The 19,633-nt window shown below is 33.7% G+C and overlaps 1 protein-coding gene across 1 annotated transcript in view; it reads left to right on the top strand.

Moving 5' to 3' along the window:
- The first annotated feature begins 3,478 nt into the window (after window positions 1-3,478).
- Window positions 3,479-19,633, top strand: part of LOC113502885 (somatomedin-B and thrombospondin type-1 domain-containing protein) — a 64,042-nt gene continuing 47,887 nt past the window's right edge. The window contains exon 1 of the mRNA XM_026884626.1: window positions 3,479-3,645. The gene's annotated coding sequence lies outside the window, so the exon portion shown is untranslated. The remainder of the gene's footprint in view (window positions 3,646-19,633) is intronic.

The following is a 19,633-nucleotide window of genomic DNA, read 5'->3' as shown; positions in this document are numbered from 1 at the left end:
TGTAGTAAATAAAAAGCGCGGCATTTTTCTTGTTTTGCCTTGTGTTTAAATTGAGATGACGACTTTGTAGTAATATATTTATTATTCCTATATTTACATAGTTATGGTACTTGATATTAATGGTATGTTGGCAACTTATACAATAGTATGTTATTCAATGCTCTTAACAAGTCCTTTTAAAGTTTATTTTATGCGGATGTGGAAGCAAGACACTGTTGCGAGTAGTTTTGTGTGTTGTCTCGCTCCCACTTATGCCTTCTTGCTTTAGGCTAGCTCATGGTATAGGGGATCACTTGGAAATGTCAGTTTATTTATGGCATACATTAAATGCAGTTACAGTTCACTCAGTAGGGGATACTTAACACATGTTAAAGATTTATTTTTATTGTTGCCGTACATTCAGCCGCCATTGCCGCGGTATGTTGTTAGACTGTTAGTGCTATGTGCTAAACAAACTCTGTTAATAACGCTTCAGAATGGAAATAAGCAGCTTTTTCCTAGAAGCGTTTAGATTTTTTTTTAATTTGGTCCTTTCGAAAAATCTTGACTACTTTTTTTATAAATTTTCTGAGAACTGATTTTGATGTTCAGGAATACTTACTTATCTATAGACTATATTCCATTTGATGCGTACTTAGAAAGGTACGAACTTGGTCGAAATAAATCAGTGGTACTTTTGATTTGGTGTTCTTTAAGTACACCTCTAATTTTGAAACTGAGTTTTTTACAAAAAGAGTACCAGGGTTTTTACCTTTTTAATTACCTAAAGAAATGCAGTATTAATAGTTTGGGTCCGTGGGTCGTCTTAGAAGCGAATTTGTCTATTTCTTTTTGTTTTCAGCGTAATTTATAAAACATTATTTAAAGATTTGATGTATTTTTAAAAAAATATTTAATTGCAGTTTGAAAGCATTAAGCTATCTCTGGGCGAAGTTATTTTGCAGTGTAGAGCAAAATATTTCATTTTCAGCGAATAACGAAATACAAAGCATGATTTATACCTAATTCCCATTAAAACTATCCAATTCAATTAGTCTTAGCTGGAAGCTTCAATAAATATTGTTCCAGATTGAATCTAGAATAAATAGTTGTCTATTAGTGTCTAGAGTGCAGACTCAGAGCAAGCAGAGCTAAGGAGCGAATACTACCTCTTAAAGTTATATTCTCACTAGCTTTTCGCCCGCGGCTTCGTCCACGTCGAGGTCGGTTATATCGCGTTTCCAAGAGAACTCTTCAAAAGTCCGGGATAAAAACTATCCTATTTTCTTTCTCAAATTCAACTCTATCTTTGTACCAATATTCATTAAAATCAGTTCAGTGGTTTAGACGTGAAAGCGTAACAGACAGACAGACAGACAGAGTTACTTTCGCATTTGTAATATTAGTAGGGATTGTGTGAAGGAGTCGGCGGTATTCTTTGTGTAGTTCGCTGTCTTGCTTCCACAAATGCTTTATAATTATTCAAGGTGGTAGTAGAAAGACGATCGATTTATACCTAGTTACATAGTTAATATAATCCTTTTCGCAGTATTCAACCACATCTAACAAGTTTGCTACACTATGAAAGTAGAAAATCTGTTATTTATTAATATTTATATCGATTATTTTCTGATAAGATTTAACATTAACAAATTGCAAAATTAATTGTCGTTAAAATGAGTAGCTGGGCTTTATAAGAATAAACTAAATAAAATTGTTCTTGTGTTTTTAATATTGCATCTTTCCTTTGTTTTTGTTTTTTTAATTTTCTACCTTCTATTTCTTGTCTCTCTATTTTCTTTCTTCGTAACACGTCACGTAAAACCAACGTGAAACATTTGATACAAAATACATTTCCGCGATAGATTTCCTGTCGCCAACAATTCTTGTAGAGAAACGAAAATTTCTCGCCGACAAGTAGCTACCCAAATGTAGGTATATTTGTAAGGGCAATACAATACAGTATATTGCACTGATAAAATATGCTGATAGTGCGTTTCTTTTAAGTAGGTTATGGGTTTTATAAATTCCTAGTTGTCGCTCGCGGTTTCGCCTATTAATACTTACCAGCATATTTCTTAAACGGAGTCGGATAAGTTATCCGAGAAGTCGGGTCCCTAAAAAGCAAATTTCATCGAAATCAATCCAGCCGTTTGGGCGTGAAGAGTTAACAAACGCACATACATAGAACCCAACTCGCATTTATAATTTGTTAGGCAGAAATAAGACTTTCAGGTCATCTGTAGTGTTGATGTAGTGTTTGTAGTGTAATTAGAATTATGCCGTCTTGCGGATGATTTGAAGGAACAGGTTTCAAACGATATGGAGACCTCCTGTCACCACCGATGTTATCAAAGTAATTTACCGCAACTAATACTTACAACTATCTGGTTTCATTGTGAGCAAGAAACAAGACACCGTCTTACACGGCGAAGATAGGTCTCTCTCTTACACCAAGCCATTTTTTTTGAGAATTCGTGGACTCGTGGTAGAGGCCGTGCCGTGGCAAAAATAATGAAAACTAGATAATAACGAAAGCAATTAGAACAAAGTGAAACCGGACATCCAATCGAGTATTCTCCTAAAATAAGAATGTTCCACGCGTGGAAGTAAGACAGCGCAATACACGTCCTATCATTGCATCTCTATCCCACACCTACGATAATTTTACTTTACTCTCCTAAAGTAACTATGTTCGAGTTGTGGAAGCGGGACAGCACACTACACGCCGTATCATTGCATCTCTCTCCCACTACCTCAATAAGAGAGAGATATAGTAGTACGTCCCCAGGTAGTAATTAGTTCAACAAATTGAATCTGACAAACGGTTTGCGTCATAATTATGAATATGAGGAGTTGGAGCAGTAATTACGGTGATCAATCCTGTTGTCAGATGCTGGCGCTCATCCGGCAACACAATCTTATCAGGGGGCATTCACCCCGGTGTGCTTGTGTGTTAGGGTGAGCACAGATTAGAGTTGGCGCGCGATTGTGAGGTGTTTTGTGAATGGCGTGGTAAGATGGCGATTGGTAATTGATATTTTTTTGTTCATTGGTTTACTTTGAAATAAAACTACTTTTACGGATTTTATCGCGGTTTAATTTTAAATTTTAGTTCCCAACGTTTCGACACCTTTGCAGGTATCATGGTCACGGGCCATTGTCAGGTGTGTTGACACCTTTATTTTTAAATTCGGATTGTATTGTTTTTGATAGTTTTTCTAAATAAAAAGTATGTAGTTGGTAAGGACAAACACACTAATCTTATTTTGTTGATTTAGAATAGTACCTTTATCAACAATTATTTCTGGACTGTTGCACTTGAAAAGACGATGAACTGCTGAGATCCAACAGACAAATTATGAAGATAGTTTCATTGGACATTTTACCAAATTAAAATGTTTAAACATGTATTTCTAATGATAAATAATATTTATAAGTATGTAGTAAAAAAAAAAACTACGAAACAAAATTAAATCACTTCCAAACCAAAAAAATGACGTGATAAAACCGCGCGTTTTGCCCGCGTCTGAAGAGGCGTCTTGCGGCCGTAAATTCGGCGGCGCGCCATCTCATACCTCCCCCGTGTGCCGGACCGGGAGGACGTATCGCGCGCCCGTCGACACGACACGCGGATTGTGTGACTGTGATTTTGTGAAACGAAATGTAAGTTTACCTTTATTTAATACTGAAATTAGTTATACGTTTATTTTTTAAATAGGGGAATAGAGAGTTGGTTAAAATAATAATTAAGCAATTTTAAATTCGGAAAGTTTTTCTTTTTTTTATTGAACAATCGAATATTTTAAGCCGTGTTATTTCAGTTTTTAAAAATCAAATCTATGGTTGTTACTTTTTTAAAGTATAAATTGTATGTAAGTTAGACTTTTTAATTACTAGACAAACTTAATTGATAGTTTTGTGTTTAGGTTTCAATATTTAATTTATGTTTAGACCTGTAGAAAGCTAATTAAAATACACAAAGTAATCCTATTTAGGTATTCAGCAATAAATGTTTAAAATTAACCTTACCAGATCGACAAAGACCTTTTTTCAGTTGCTAGGTATATCACTTGACCTATGGTATTTTTAGACCCTTTATTAATGGGGTCGTATATTAGTAAGGCTTTTTACTTAATTAATTTAATTAAAAGGGATGGCCACAAGAATATAAAGCTACAATTAGGTCTCTTTTCTCATTAACTTTTTTTTAAAACAGCGTTCGGTTTTTTTTTTCAGAATCCATTCCTCTACACTTTTTAAAAGTCATTTTTGAGTGCGGTTTATAAAAACTGGAATTCGAAGTTCTAATTAAGAACCGATACGATATTTTCTAGCTAGTTTTATTTATAAATAATAGACTAAAACAACCGAGAGCTATCTCAGCGGTCTGAAGTGCACTCTTACTTAGAAACTCGCGTTCATTAGTTTAAACAAGAACGAGCTTTTTCAACTTTTTCATTATTCTAAGCCGGTTTAGTATTAGTTGTTTTGAAGCATTTTTTTTCTCTAACTTATTTTTCACATCCATGATAGCTTTGTTTCAAATAAGGCTTTGAATGAAAAAAATCGAAATTATAATCAAACCTTTTTTTCCAGCTGTGAGACATTTGCAGACTCATATTTTTATTTTCATCAATCGAATAACGATTTAATTTGACTTAAATTATAAATAAACTTATTATGCACATAAAAACGAAATATAAAAAAAATAAGGCTCTTTCTTCCATTAAAAAAAGTCTCTCATAATAACAATTCAAAATAACATTCTTAATTCAATTTCAAATTAGTAAGAAGCACAAGTGACGTCATTATACCGTTCTTTCATCCAGCAGAGCGTTGGGTTAGCCAAAGTATTGAAGTCAAAGCCAGGAGTCAAAGGCTACGCTTGTTAGGAACGCAGGACGCAAAACGTTTGACTGCCTTTCATATTGACGACGAAACTTAAAGAAATTGATTGAGACTTATAAATACGCGCTCAATTTTGATTTTCGAAATGAATTTGTTATTTATTATTTAAACTGGTCGGTTTTAGATGGCTGAATGTAATAGTACCAATATTATGTTTTTTTTTTTGTAATTTTAAACTGATGAATTAAGTAGTTGCGAAATAAATATTTGGGTGAAAATCTGTAGAAATCATAAACATTTTGGTTTAATTATCGCCTTAATTTATCATCGAATTTGTATTTTGAATACCTGTCACTTGCACTTAAAATCGTTTTAAATATAAATGACTGGGGTTTCGTTGTTTTGTATTTCGTCTTAATTTTAAACGACCTTATTTCTCAAATATTTTCTCTAGAGGTTTTCATTAATTTCGTTCTCCGATATCAATCTGATTGTGTGCTTAATATTTTATTATAAACGGCTTGTTTTGATTCAACTGACAGATTTCATCGAGATCGGAATATTGTAGACTTTTTACTATCTACGTACTTTAATCAATTCTGGAGAAATTTCTTAAACTGAAATTGCTTGTCTGAATATTATTTTTTCTCAGAAGTGCATATTAAAACAAGACGCTTCTATTCAGTGAAATCATTGCATCTAAAAAGGGAATTAACAGAGAACCATAGTCTTATTCCAATAAAGTAACTTGCGTCAACACCCGAAAAAAAAAACAACACAACATGGCCGCTCGGATTGTCCAAATAGTTCCGCATTCAAAACTGAAAGCCGCTTCATTTTTCTAAAATTCAAGCACAATGCCGCCTCTTTACAGAACAATAGACAACCGGACAAACAAAAGGTGTCAGCGCGGGGTTTTTACCTTTCTTTAGTAATAGCAATGACTAGACAGTACCGCGTTGTGCCCGGCGTGGGAGGGCCGTGTCGCCCTTTCTAAATAATTGTTCGGTTATCAAATGCTTGTGTTGTTGGCATGAATTAGTTGTAACAATGTATTCATGTCTTTTGTTGGTTTGTTTGTTTATTTTTATAGGGTTTATGAGGCTCTTGAGTTCCAAGATGTTTTGGATACCACGGTTGAATGTTTAATAATTATATTGTGTATGAAAAAAGCTAAAAAAAAGAAATACTTCAGTCTCTTCTGGAAAAAAAATATTTTCAAGGTCAGATCAGTCGATACTTACTTTTTTTCGAAGAGTCTTTAATTTATACACACAGATGATCTATTAAACTTTGATCCCAAACTGTACTGTTACTCGTCGTAACCTTCCCTTAAAAAAATTAAAGTAATACGGCTAAGTTTTTTTTTACCACTGATTAATAATAGTGGTATAAATAAGCACGGGAATGGAAAGTTCTAATTTTCCCGCCTTCATTCATTACAAGTCCGTAACCAAACTAAGATAATAAAACGTTTTCCTGACATTATGTACTGACATTAATAAAACAAAATGGCAACGACCTTTTATCATTCAGTATATTTATATCTGACCTTTGAAATAAATAAATTTATGTTATATATTTATTAACCTTAGAAAATTGCTGTTTTCATCATGTTTGATGTTTGGGGTTAATTTTGTGCTTTCGAGTGCGCAATTAAAATACATAATTTATGGGATTATATTGTAATTGCGGCTTTTTATCAAACCTCTTTTATTCGGGACTATTTGCTGGTGTTTTTCCCAAGGTAATGTCGACTTCAGTTCTTTTCTTAGTCGATTCAGCTGAGATAGTATTTCGAGCGCCTGCCTAGGCATAGCCTATCTGGATATTACAATAGGTTTAGTATTAGTCTTATAATGAGAATGTTAGAATATAAACTATTAAAAGACTAGCTTCGAATCGCGTGTAGGTTTTGTTAAATCTTATTTTAGATTCTGATTATTTTGTTTATTAAGATGGCAACAGAAATATATCATCTCTTACAATTTTTATATCGAGCTTAAACGGTTCAGCCAGATAAAAGACATATAGACAGCGAAATCTTAAGAATAGTTATTTATATTAATATATTAAACTCGATTGTCGTGTAGGTTTTGCTAAACCTCATTTTAGATTCTTATTATTTTTATCTTAACCTTGTTCTATTTTAACCTATTATCTAAAGTACCTTAAAAATATACAATAAGAAAAAACTGAGTCACCGTATTCCACTTCAATCCCCGTAAAGTTACGAGCAAAGCTTACCAAGAACCATGAACTAACAACTGTCCGGTTTCGTCTAACTTAATTTGACATTTCGTTGGCAGAGCCGTAGAGCAACCCTCAAAGTTTCAGAAGACGTGCAACTGCCTGATAAAGGTAAAAGAGGAAAAAGTACACATTGATTTGGATACATTTGTAAAACTATCTTCGTTGGTAGCGAAGTGGTTCAAGTCGCCACGACGTTTCTGGTTCAATCAGCGATCCGCGTAGGACAAGCGTTTGTGTGATCTATGAATGCTTGTTCTGAGTCTGGGTGTCTTTGTGCATGTGGCGTGAATGTTTGTGAAAAACCGCGCGATACAAGGAATTAAATTGAATATTTTTTTAAGGAAGTTGTAAAAAAAGTACAACGGTATGGTAAGGTTTTAGCATTGATATTGGCCCACGTTGGGATGGAACCTAGACTTCGTTCATACGAAACCATATATCCAACTTCAAGACCACCACGACACACTATATTTCAGAGATTACTCTGATAGCATTTTAAGGTTCTTTTTTTATTTCTACGTAAAAATTAATAAAATGTGACGTAAAATATGATAGAGTTGCAAAACTCAACACAGAAATGTGTTAAATAAAGTTCTGTTCCAAAAAAGTTCATTAAAAGAAAAAACATTGTTTTTCAACGGTTTATAAAGTCATTAATTTACTGGATAACATTTTTCTTCTAAAAAAATGCTATAGTCTATTAAGTACCTACTACAAAATAGACACGTTGATAGTCAACAATTTTTTTATGACCAGAAAATATCACAAACAGAATCTAAACTTGAAAAATAAATAATAAGTATAATTAAGTACTTAAAGTATAACAAGGTTTTATCTCTTCGCAAATATTCAGACCCTTTATGAAAGTACTTCATATGAGCAAAGAGAGACAGATTAATGACACCACTAACAAGGCATTAGGTTTACAAAATTGTTTAATGTTACTTTAAGACGAATGTATTATGTGGATAATCCTCATTTTGTACATGTATGACGGTTGTATGAGAGTATTATTTCAAAGCTTTTAAACATGTTTGGAGTGTTTGGTATTCTAGTTTAGAACTTAGAAGTTTAGACAGACTTGTATTATTAATACAAAAAAACTGGTATGCTTTTTTTTATCATTTTTGAATGTGTGTACTATGCTTAGTTTGTATATATGGATGTTTGTTCCTCTTTCACGCAAAATCACTAAACGGATTTAGACGAAACTTGGTACACAGATAGTTTATAACCATGATTAGACACAAAGGATAGATTTTATCCCGATTTATCATTTAAGATTTAGAACGGGCGAGTCTGGCCATGTCTATCATATGACATCACAATATAATGAAGTTTCTGTCCATTAATGAAAAAACTTAAATATAATAATAATTTAATTTTTTTCTAAAATGAACAAAAAATCCATAATTATCTAGTCATTATAGGTCAAGTACTTTCCTAGATATAAATTCCAGGTCGTAATAGACGATCTAATATAAAAAAGAATGTTGGGACTAATGCAATGCGCTTGGAATATCTGCTTTTAATTCTGTTAATGCACTCGAGGTTTGCGAACGTTTAGAAAGTACAAACAACTGTTAGATAATGCGTTTTTGTTTTGTATTGACATTGTAAGGTGGTATCACAATTTGGTTGGATATTTAGAAGCTAGGCTTAACTAGAAGATTAATTTGCAAAGTTTTGGTCGGAACAAAAGGTTTTATAAATCTTTTAAGAGTTTAAATTGTTTATTTTTTATGAATAGGTACTTAAGAAACGTGCTTATTCAACTAAAGTAGCAACTGCTATGAATAAAACACATGACGACCGTTTTTTGGTATTTTTTTTGTTTCGTGGGTCACACAAAGGGATTGAACTCGCTAGACGTCGCGCTCAGTGTGTTTGGCTTGCTAGCCTCAACCACTCGGCTATCCGTGCAGTCAATGGACAGAACGACTAGGCTATCATTGACAAAGTTGCCGTTACTCTTAATCTGATTCTTAAATATATAGTTTTCAGACTGGACTATCATATACTCGTAAGAAGGTGCACTAGACTGCGCGTATAATTATGGGCTTTCAGTTTTATTACTAAGACACCCTTTTTAAAATAAAGATGTTGCAGAGCGCTACTCTTTGGCTATAAAAATAGTTTTTCCACCCAAGATGAAAATATCTCGGTATTTTAAGAGAATATTTATGAGAAATATTAAAATATTCTAGACTTGAATTGTTTGCAGACTTCGTCGGACGATAATCGAGTGGTTTGCCCTAAATTTAGCTTTAGTTTTAAAGCAATGTTTATCTTGATATTATTTTAAAGAGTTACTCAGTTTATATTATGTTAGAAATCATTTGGTAATATCGAGTATACAAAAATCTAATTTTAAACCTACGTTAGACTCGTGAAGTGAGGTTCCGTTAAGATAGGCTAAAGATAAATAAAGTTGTAAAAGAAATTGGTTACCTATCAAATTCATGACCATTCCAATCGCTGCTTTACCTCGATTTTGATTACTGTCAATTCAATTCACATTGAATTAAATCATATACATATTAAAATCTTTAATCTTGCAAAGCTGGAACTTATATTCAAATCATAAATCAAAGTTCATTCACTTAAGAAGAAAAATCGTTCATTAATAGATAAATACATTTAAAATAAACTGGGTTGTTTATCTTAGGGCAGAGGTTAAAGATACGCCATTGTATTGAAGTAATTGTGTTGCGACAGTTTCTTAGGCCGTTGATAGCAAAAGGGCCCGTTATAATGAAATATCGACGTCATTCGTTACTTTGTAGGTTTGCTTGGTTCAAGTAGAGATGGGTGCAAGATTATTAAGTAAACGAACGAAAGTAATATACCTATGTAGCTATGATCTGAACAAATATTGTTAGGAATTGACTTTGTGACTGAACGAGTTCGATTGTCGCAAAGGAAAGTTTTTGTGTTATTCATGATGGCTTGTTCTATGTCTATATTACGTCATAGTATAAATGTTTGTGAAATCCCCCGCGAGTAAAGTAACGTTAATTATAATTTAGTAATTAGTAAGACTTAAGAGAACTATCACAGCAGTTTTGTATCGATCATATTTGTGAATATTTAAAATATGTAAAGAGTATTGTTTACATTTTGTGCGATAGCAGCAAGTCATTAAGGAAGTTAGCAAGCCAATAATATTATAGTTGAGGTGCTTTTTTGTTTATCTACGAGCTCCTACTCCTGGAGAAGATTAAGATGAACGAAAATTATTACATAGGAACCTATAAGTACGACGTTTATGTTATAAAACCTACAAGCTAAATAAATATAATGATTTAAGTTTTATTCAAACTTTATTCGATTTGCACCAAAAGTATAAATCATCATCATCGGCCTAGCCTTTTCCCAACTATGTTGGGGTCGGCTACCAGTCCAACCGGTTTCAGCTGAGTACCAGTGTTTTACAAGGAGCGTCTGCCTATCTGACCTCCTCAACCCAGTTACCTGGGCAACACGATACCCCTTGGTTAGACTGGTTGTCAAACTTTTTCAAGCTTCTGACTACCCGTGACGACTGTCAAAGATGTAGGAATAACAGCCGGGACCCACAATTTACCAAAAGTATAAATACCTAATAAAATTACAGCCCTCGGATATAAATCAAATAGATTTATCTATTTAATACCGATTTCAATCACGCTAATCTACCAAAATCGTGACGTCACTATAATATCCACATCATGAATATAAAACAGGATTACCGCGATTTAATTGAAAATAATATGAAAATGAATGCAATAATCACGTTTTTAGTGGCAATGGTAATCCATAGGTATCCAGTACATTGCGTCCGTTGAATCCCGCCTAAATTACGCTCGCAATATCGAACTATGCCCGGTAATATCCAGCAAGTACTTAAAGCTACCGTGCTGATATATCGATACATTGGTAATACCGATTACATATCGAGTAATCAAATGAATCGATACTCGCTATCCGATGGAATACACCTTTTGAATTCAATGTAGTGAATGTTTGGTTTTTGATTCGTTATGAAAAAGATGTATGGAATGATTTTAGTGATAGGTATGTATGTTTGTCGGTTGGTATATGTTTTTTTTTGTATCAGTTTTTCACTGTACCATTATTGTTTGTGGCAACATAGCTGTATAATTAATGAGCTTATTATGATGGGGGTTTTGTACTTCAAAACAGCCCCAATAAGAAAGCGTCGTTGCTAAAATATTTAACATCAATAAATAAACACTCAAATGTATGAAACAGTCATTTTATGTTAAAAGTCACGTGACTATCCCGCAAACATAAATTGACCAAATAACAGTGAATGAAACTTACGCGTGTCGTCACAATTGAGTATAAATTTTACCATATCGTTACGTCACAAGCCCCCTTTCCTAAACTTTAAAGCAGTTAATCTTTGTCAATTCTAGTTTCTCTGAAAAGGGAAAAAATACGTGTCTCATACTTTTCATTTATCTAACTGAGGGACTAATGAGATTTTTTCTTTTTATACCTAGTCGTCATCCCTATTGCCATCTTTCAACTCCGTAATTTGTATTGACGTTAACGTTTTATGAAAACTTAACTGGTCTTTAGAAACCTGATATAATAAAATTGTAATAGCTATCGTTCATACTCTACAATTGAAGTCTGTTTATAACAGTAACAATTTCAACATACATTTTGTATTACCGCTGTAATTAATCCAATTCGTTGAGAGTCATATTAAAAGCTGTCTGCATTCTCCTGATATGAAGACTCTTGTTTAAATATAATAATTCATTTTAAAGAATTAATTACAGGCCAGTGAACTGGAAAGGTAATTACATCGAATGTGCGGTCGCTTCTTTATATGCCAGTCGATATTTAACTTAATAATATTGACATTACATTAATCAAATGAATTGAATTGATATTTTTCGGGAGAACTTCAATCCAATTTCGATCATGAAAGCTGTAAAAAGTATTCTTACTCCCACGCGTACACTTTTTGTTTATTCTCTTAAATGTTTTAAATTTAGAATAACGTTTTTGGTGTTTCTAATTCGAAGCAGTGTTCTGAAATCAAATCTACGTTTGCTCAGTTGTTTTAAAAATAGAATCATTCTATCTGGATACAACGGTTTTGTCAGGATGTATGTTATCCTATCAAGCGTGTTGCCCTGTGAAAGACTAGACGGAATTTGATTTTTGTCCTCCGCGTTTTGGTATCGGTGCGTGGCAATGCACAATGCTTCATGCACCGAGAATTTATAATGCTTTAACATTTTTTCGGTGGCGTCTGTCCAGCTGTCGATCTCTCTTTTGATGGGTGGTTTTATCCACATGGGTAAGTCAACGCTATTGCTGATAGAGTACCGCTGTGGATTTAGATAGGCCGAATTGATAGTTTGAAATATTTTTCATAATGATAAGTTAGAGAATTCTAGCTGTCCCGGCGAACTACGTACCGCCTAACAGTCGAAGATCACAGTGGAGACAAAATATTAAGGGTGGACAACCCTTATCACTTAGGGTTATGAAAAATAGATAGTAGTCGATTCTGAGACCTACTTACTGGATACACATATAAAGTTTGGTAAAAATTGGTAAAGCCGTTTTGGAGGAGTACGGTAACTAACATTGTAACACGGGAATTTAAAATATTAGATAGGAGATCTACAAATAAGAAGTAATAGTAAGTAAAAAAATAGTTGTAGGCATCATGATTCCCTGTGATCATAGCACATTTTGAACAGTTCAAGAAAAGTCTATATGAAAAAAATCTCTTTCAAAACGTTTCAACCAATGTATATCATGAAAAGGACTTTTACAACTATGAGGTACTTATTCTTAAAGAAAAACTCGGTATGAAAGAAAAAGGAAAATGCGTGCTATAATGGAGGTCCACCTATATATTCTCGTAATCCGCGAGCAAATACAGCTGGGAACCTCATTTAAGAGGCTTAACCAGGACATAGTTATATTATATACATATATCAGTACAGTCAGCAACAAAAGTCTATTCACTTTTAGGTATATAAGGTTAGGTAATATAATGAAGTATAATTGCCAAGTATTGGGATCGAAAAACAAAAAAGCTTAAAGAAGAATGAAGTTACTGAACAAAAATATGATATACAAATAGGTACACTAGTAGTTGTCAGCAGATCTGCCTGTTTTAAGTCAAAATTGATCCTAACAGAACATAAAATTGGGATGTGTCAATCCAGGTTATAAACTAATTGTGTACCAAATTTCGTTGAAATACGTTTAGTGGTTTTTGCGTGCATTTTAGTGGGATGTTATCAAGTATTTTTCAGGTATTGAAAGTCCCTCTGGCTTATTAAAATAATTCTATTGTTACTGCACATGTGGAAGGAAGGCGGCGCTCTATGCTACGTAGTACGCTATATCGCTTTCACGACTGCAAATAATAGATATAACTGTTAATACTGTTAACATTATATTACTTTAATTAGTAGCGGGTTCCTAGCTTTTCATCGACTTTTCTTGCTGTCTGTACCGATAGGACGGTATAGAGGAGGTGGTCAACTGGCAAGACGTGGTTCAAATGGGTTCTGCATTTTATCGAAGGTGATTGACCTAAAGTACGAAACCCGTAAGGATATGGGTTTGTAAGTGGGGATATGAAGGTTTTTGGATATAGAATTGGGGAAACTTCATCTGCAGACATCGGTTTTTGTCGTATCCTACACGGACGTCGATTAGGTTTCTACAACCTATATATATTATAACTAGCTTTTCGCCCGCGGCTTCGCCTGCGTTGAGGTCGGTTATATCGCGTTTCCAAGAGAACTCTTCAAAAGTCCGGGATAAAAACTATCCTGTTCTTTCTCAAGGTCAGTTCTATCTTTGTACCAAATTTCATTAAAATCAGTTCAGTGGTTTAGACGTGAAAGCGTAACAGACAGACAGAAAGACATAGTTACTTTCGCATTTACTATATTAGTATTGAAGTAGGGATAGTAGAGATTATAATAGTTTGAAAAAGAAGGTGAGAGTTTGTCAGAATGTTTATGTGTGTGTTTTTGTTACCATTTAATGATAATGCGGCTAGACCCATTTTAAAATAATGTAGATTGGTATGGTGGATGCCTAAACCTAGGGTTCTCAAAGACTACATTTTAAATTTTGTAATCATTCAGTCTGGAAGATACTAATACCTAGGGTTTACACATAAACTACTTTTTTTATTTACATCTCACAAACTCGTGAGAGAACCGAGGGCAAAATCTAATTATTAACACATTAATCAATGAATAACAGTCTTAGAAAAATACGTACCAAACAAATCAACGAAAAGAAAAGTACCTTAAATTACCAATGGTTGCCATGACAACCCTGAATAACGGTAAGGGTCGGGTTGCCGGCACTGAAAGGGGTAAAAAAGCCGCCAATAAACGCAGTTACAGTAATTGCTTTAGTGTTTCCTCCAAACGTGTGTTGGCTTTATATTAAGTAGATTGAGTGTAACGGCTTCCAAGTGTCGTTGTTTCTTTTCATTAGTAGGTACTTGTATAGACTATGTTGAGGTTTCAGGCTTTTCTGGTGTAGGGTTATGGAGGAAAATTGTTGAAACGGAATCGTGTTGTTTAGGTTCTGCTTTGTGGTCTGGTGGCAGGTCGTAGCTCATGAACTGTGATGGTTAAAAAGGTGTTTTTTTAAAGATGATGTATTTCTGTTTCCGGTATTATAAATGCTAATAATAAACATCGGGCTTAAGCAGCAGTTTGTTAGGACCAGCATAGGAAAGTATTTATGAGTCTAAAAATGTCAGATCGCCAAGCCTGTCGTCCATCGTGTGCCTGCATGAGATTGAAATATTCTTGAAATCAGCGACTTAACGACGTTATTGAATTCCTTAGTGTAGGCGTTTTTTGTGTGAACCCCCTCTGAATGTCTAAAGCCAGCAGTAGAGGGTCCGACAGTTCCCTGAGCCATGCCCTCAGCTAAGCTTTAAGGAATTTGCTTTTCACCCAGGAAAACAGGGTATCGGAGGCTTGCTAACCGCGTGTGACGTTTAGATTCTAACACATTGCGACAATGTACCGTTTGGAGTATTGGTGACCCACTGCGCTATCTCCTCAGCATATGGTCACAAAGGTTACTCACACGACGGATAAAAATGTGATTCATTATTGTTTTGTCTTGTTTGATACGTTTAGGTATTTAATGACTTTTTTTTATTCTTTGTCTTTCAAATATGGAGTTGTAAAGAGTACGTTTGTGAAATAATGTTGTTTCTAAAATTAACCTACCCCTACTTATTGTAATTGTCTCTTTGGAAAAAGACGAAAAAACACATTTAATAGGTACATGAACAACGGTGTGGTAATATATATAGCAACTAGCTGTTGCCCGCGACTTCGTCCGCGTGGTTAGAAAATATAATTTATACCTGCCTTCTATCTATCTATCTGCCTTCTATCTATCTTGTAGGATTCAGTCAGCGTTAGCAATGTAAGCGCAAAAAATGTGTTTTTTTACGACCTCACATTAGAAACCACAAAAATTGTAGCCTATTTGTTATACTTATGTATAAGCTATATTGTGGTAAAGTTTCATTCAAGTCCATTGAGTAGTTTTTACGTGAAAGAGTAACAAACATCCATACATCCATACTTACAAACTTTCGCCTTTATAATAGTAGTAGGATGTTGCAAAGTTCAATCCAACTATTTTCTGCCTGTTTTAGTGACTGTAACAGTCAATGCTTAATTTTGTTTTTTTTTTCAATCTTTACTTTTAGTAATTAATGTTATAGCGGCAGAAAAATATCATCTATTCTGTGAAAATTCCAAATGTCTAAGTTTCATGAGATACGGATTGGCTTCGTTTTAACTCTTTGGGAAAGGAATTAAAAAAAAACTGAAATGCTTAAACTTATAACGAAATTTACACAAATATGTTATAGTAACGACATACAATATTATCTTGCTAAGTTAGTAGCTACGTAAAAAAATCTCAAAACTGGTACCTACATATCACTCACAAACTATAACAAGTCACATATAAAAAATACTATTTCGTCTCGTATTTAGTTTAAAAGGTGAAGTCCCTTGAACCAGATTAGTCGGAGACTATTAAGCTCAGCTATTTAAGCTTATCAGCTTCCTAGAAGGCTGAAATCAAGCTATCGATGTAGCAAGACGTGATCTCTTGAATCATGACTCAGTTTCTACGTTATGTACGAAGATAGTGGTAGGTGATAAATATAAATGGCGTTACAGAAGTGGTTAATAGAGTTTTATTACAGGTTTTTTTTTATAAAAAACTACTGTAGTTGTACTACACGTAGTTGGGAAAAATCCTTGTGTCGCGGGTGGGTTTAACGAACATACAAATCACGTAATTCTCTATGTGATTTGGTGCAGACATTAATTCTAGATAATATCTCTCTTTTATACTTTGAGTCGAAGTCTAATGGTGATTTTACACTTGAGTATTTACTTGTCACAGAAAAACGCTCAAATAGTTTAGCGTCACCCTTTAACGAACCAAACCTTCGTCGAGGTTTGCGTGGGTTTTGATGTCTGAACGAATATAAAAATAACGTTATTAAATGTAACAGACAAATGCCCGCCGAGCAATTGCAATTTAAAAACAAACGAGTCCAACAAACAACACACAAAGACACCCAGACTCAGAACAAGCATTAGTGGATCACACAAATGCTTGTCCTACACGGGGATCGAACCCGCGACATGTCGCGAACTATGGGTTTGGCGTGGTGACCTCAACCACTCGACTATCCGTGCAGTCAAAGGTCTATTCTATGGCGTGGGGGTCGACCCAGTAACTACGTGCATACGATTACATACATCGTGACTATGGCTACGTGTTTTTTTCTTCAACATTTACTCTATAAGACTTGTCCTAAGAATTTATATCAGTTGAGAGTTTATCAAGCTGGCGAACAACAAAAACAATAGAATGTATGTGTGATTGAGGGTCAACAGTCAACCTCTCACACTTAGATACTGTAGCGATACTGTTTGTCTTGTAGAGAGGAGAGCCGTAAGAAATCTTTGTAGATATGACTAGGAATAATAAAATGTTACAGTGCAAATAGGAAATGCTCATGATGATTCTCAAATCATAGCATAAAACTAACGTATATAAACAAGATATAAATAAAAAAACACCATTTTAAAATTGGCGGACAGTATTTAAATTCTTTATAATAATGAAATTCTAATAAAATTATGAAAATCTTTCTCATTTTAAAAATCGAACGTTTAAATCAATTAAGCCTATTAAGTCTACTATTTAAGTTAATGGTTTTTTTTTTAATATATCAATGCTTTCCGACTGTAAATTTTAAGGTTAGCATTAGATAAAGATAAAGATATATTTATTTGTAGAAACATATGTAACATTGCTTTTGTACTCTTTTTCGTTTTTAATTATCATCTATTTTATTTTTAATTACCATATTTTTTTGGCGGATCGTTCTGTCGATCGGGGTGAATGGATTTGACAGATCTGTTATAATACCCCGAATACAATATTGAAACCTCAGTCAGATCTGAAATTTGTTCAAAGATATTGTTGTTGAATTTTTTTTTTATTATTTGGCATTTTATAGTCATCCGAAGATTTTATATATCTATACCTATACTTGAAAATTTTATACCACAATTGGGTAAGACACCCAATCGTGGTACAAAATCTTCAAATTTTATTTAAGGATAGATAATAATAATTGTAAATTTGTATAAGACACGACATTTCCTAGTAATCTACCTAGAATGATATATAATAATTACTAATTGTCCGTTATTAAGCAAAAGCAAAAGAAAACTAAACTAACAATTAAATTTGCTAGCAATTACATAAAAAAAAGCAAATGTACCAATGCCCAAACATTTAAAACAATACCGTTCGAAATTCAAATCCCGTAACGCTTATGTCAAACGTATGAAGCTGGGCTTTCCGCGAGAATTTTATTAGGGTGTGTGTCCATTAGGCGAGGCGAGCCCAGTCCGTTATGTAGACACCTTTATGAGTCACGGCTTCAAAGAATAGGTTTTATAGCTCTCCGTTTGCAGTCACTTATGTCAGCCATTAAGATTTGTTAAGTTCGGTTTTGAAGTTACGAGATATTTATTTGTTTCAAAAGTGTAGAAGTGTTTTGTTTTATGATTTCGATTTAATGGTTATTGTCATTTTCGTTAATTGCTGTACTCTCTAGTTGTATTCTATTTTTGAAGTCAGAAGCAAATTGAGTAAAGAAAAAATAATAATAGTAAAATCGTTTTAAAACTGACAATTCTAAAAAAAACGAGTTTTTGTATATAAATGTAGGTACCCAATGACATTGTCATTAGTAAATTATATCATGTGTAATTTAATTAAAATTCCTTAAACGCCTTTTAAAAACCACTACTTTGACTGCTTCCTCTCTCCTAAGATATTGCTGTGCCCGACAGGGTCCACAATGGTTCTGTATTATTATATTTTAAGACCTTCATGTACATTATAAAACGCAATTAATTATTGAGTACTCATTGTATTGAGTATTGACGTGTGTAACGCATCCCACTTTGGTTAAGAATGGTTTACATCTTGACACCAACAAAACCAGACAGTTAAAATTACGCAACCCTCTCCCCACAATGGAATACAATACATAAATAAATTCATCTTAACTTGGTTAACAACCTTTGTCCCTATTAACATACAAATCGTATGCGCATTCTCTCTAATTACTTTTAAAAGTTATAATTGATATATTAATTGTTTTAGAACGGGGTCTTTTGGGTTGTCCATGCAGTATTTTCGTTTTCGTTTATGCTGACCAATTGAAGGAGAGAAAATACTATACACAACTGAAGTTTGTGACTGTGCATAGTACTCTACCAGCTTAACGAATATCGATAAAATTAAATAAAAAATAGTTTTCTAGTAAGTATATTAGAACAATTAGTAGCCAACTTGCGTTTTAAACATTTCTACAATAGTTGACGTCAATAGGTATGACATTAAAATGCATGGAAATGACGTTCCGTCGTCTGACATTCGAGCAATTCTAGAAATGGAATGCTATTTTGCCCTTCAGAGGAGCTGATTTTCGTGACAAAACTTGCTCCCACTTCTGCATGGTCTAAAAATAAGCATGTATATATGTATACTTTTAACACATTGTCTGCTAATAAGGCTTCATGAAACCCAATAAAAGTATAGTTTAGTCAGCCGCCGTTCTCATTAAACAGACCATATATTTTCTCCAATACGTACTTTAGTTAGAAAAAATATCTAGTAATGTCCGGGATTTTATTTGTCAAAAGAACTTGTCACTAAGCGATTTGTTAAGATTACAAAAGGGAAAATCAGCGCAAAAACATCAAATCCCTCACCCTTGGTGATTTGTAGAAAATTCTCCGAATTACTAATAGTGATTGAAAAGCAAGTTAGTAACGTGTCTTGTTGTGGGATTATTGTCGTGGTAATATTTGTTTTAGATAGCTTTGTGAAAATACTACACACTTGTCCATCTTTTAATACATTTGATACTCCTATGGGTCTTAACAGCATCCTCGTACAAAATAATATT

This window comes from Trichoplusia ni, chromosome 18 (assembly GCF_003590095.1).
Source record: "Trichoplusia ni isolate ovarian cell line Hi5 chromosome 18, tn1, whole genome shotgun sequence".
Lineage (NCBI taxonomy): Eukaryota > Metazoa > Arthropoda > Insecta > Lepidoptera > Noctuidae > Trichoplusia > Trichoplusia ni.
This window is presented reverse-complemented; position numbering and strand designations above follow the sequence as displayed.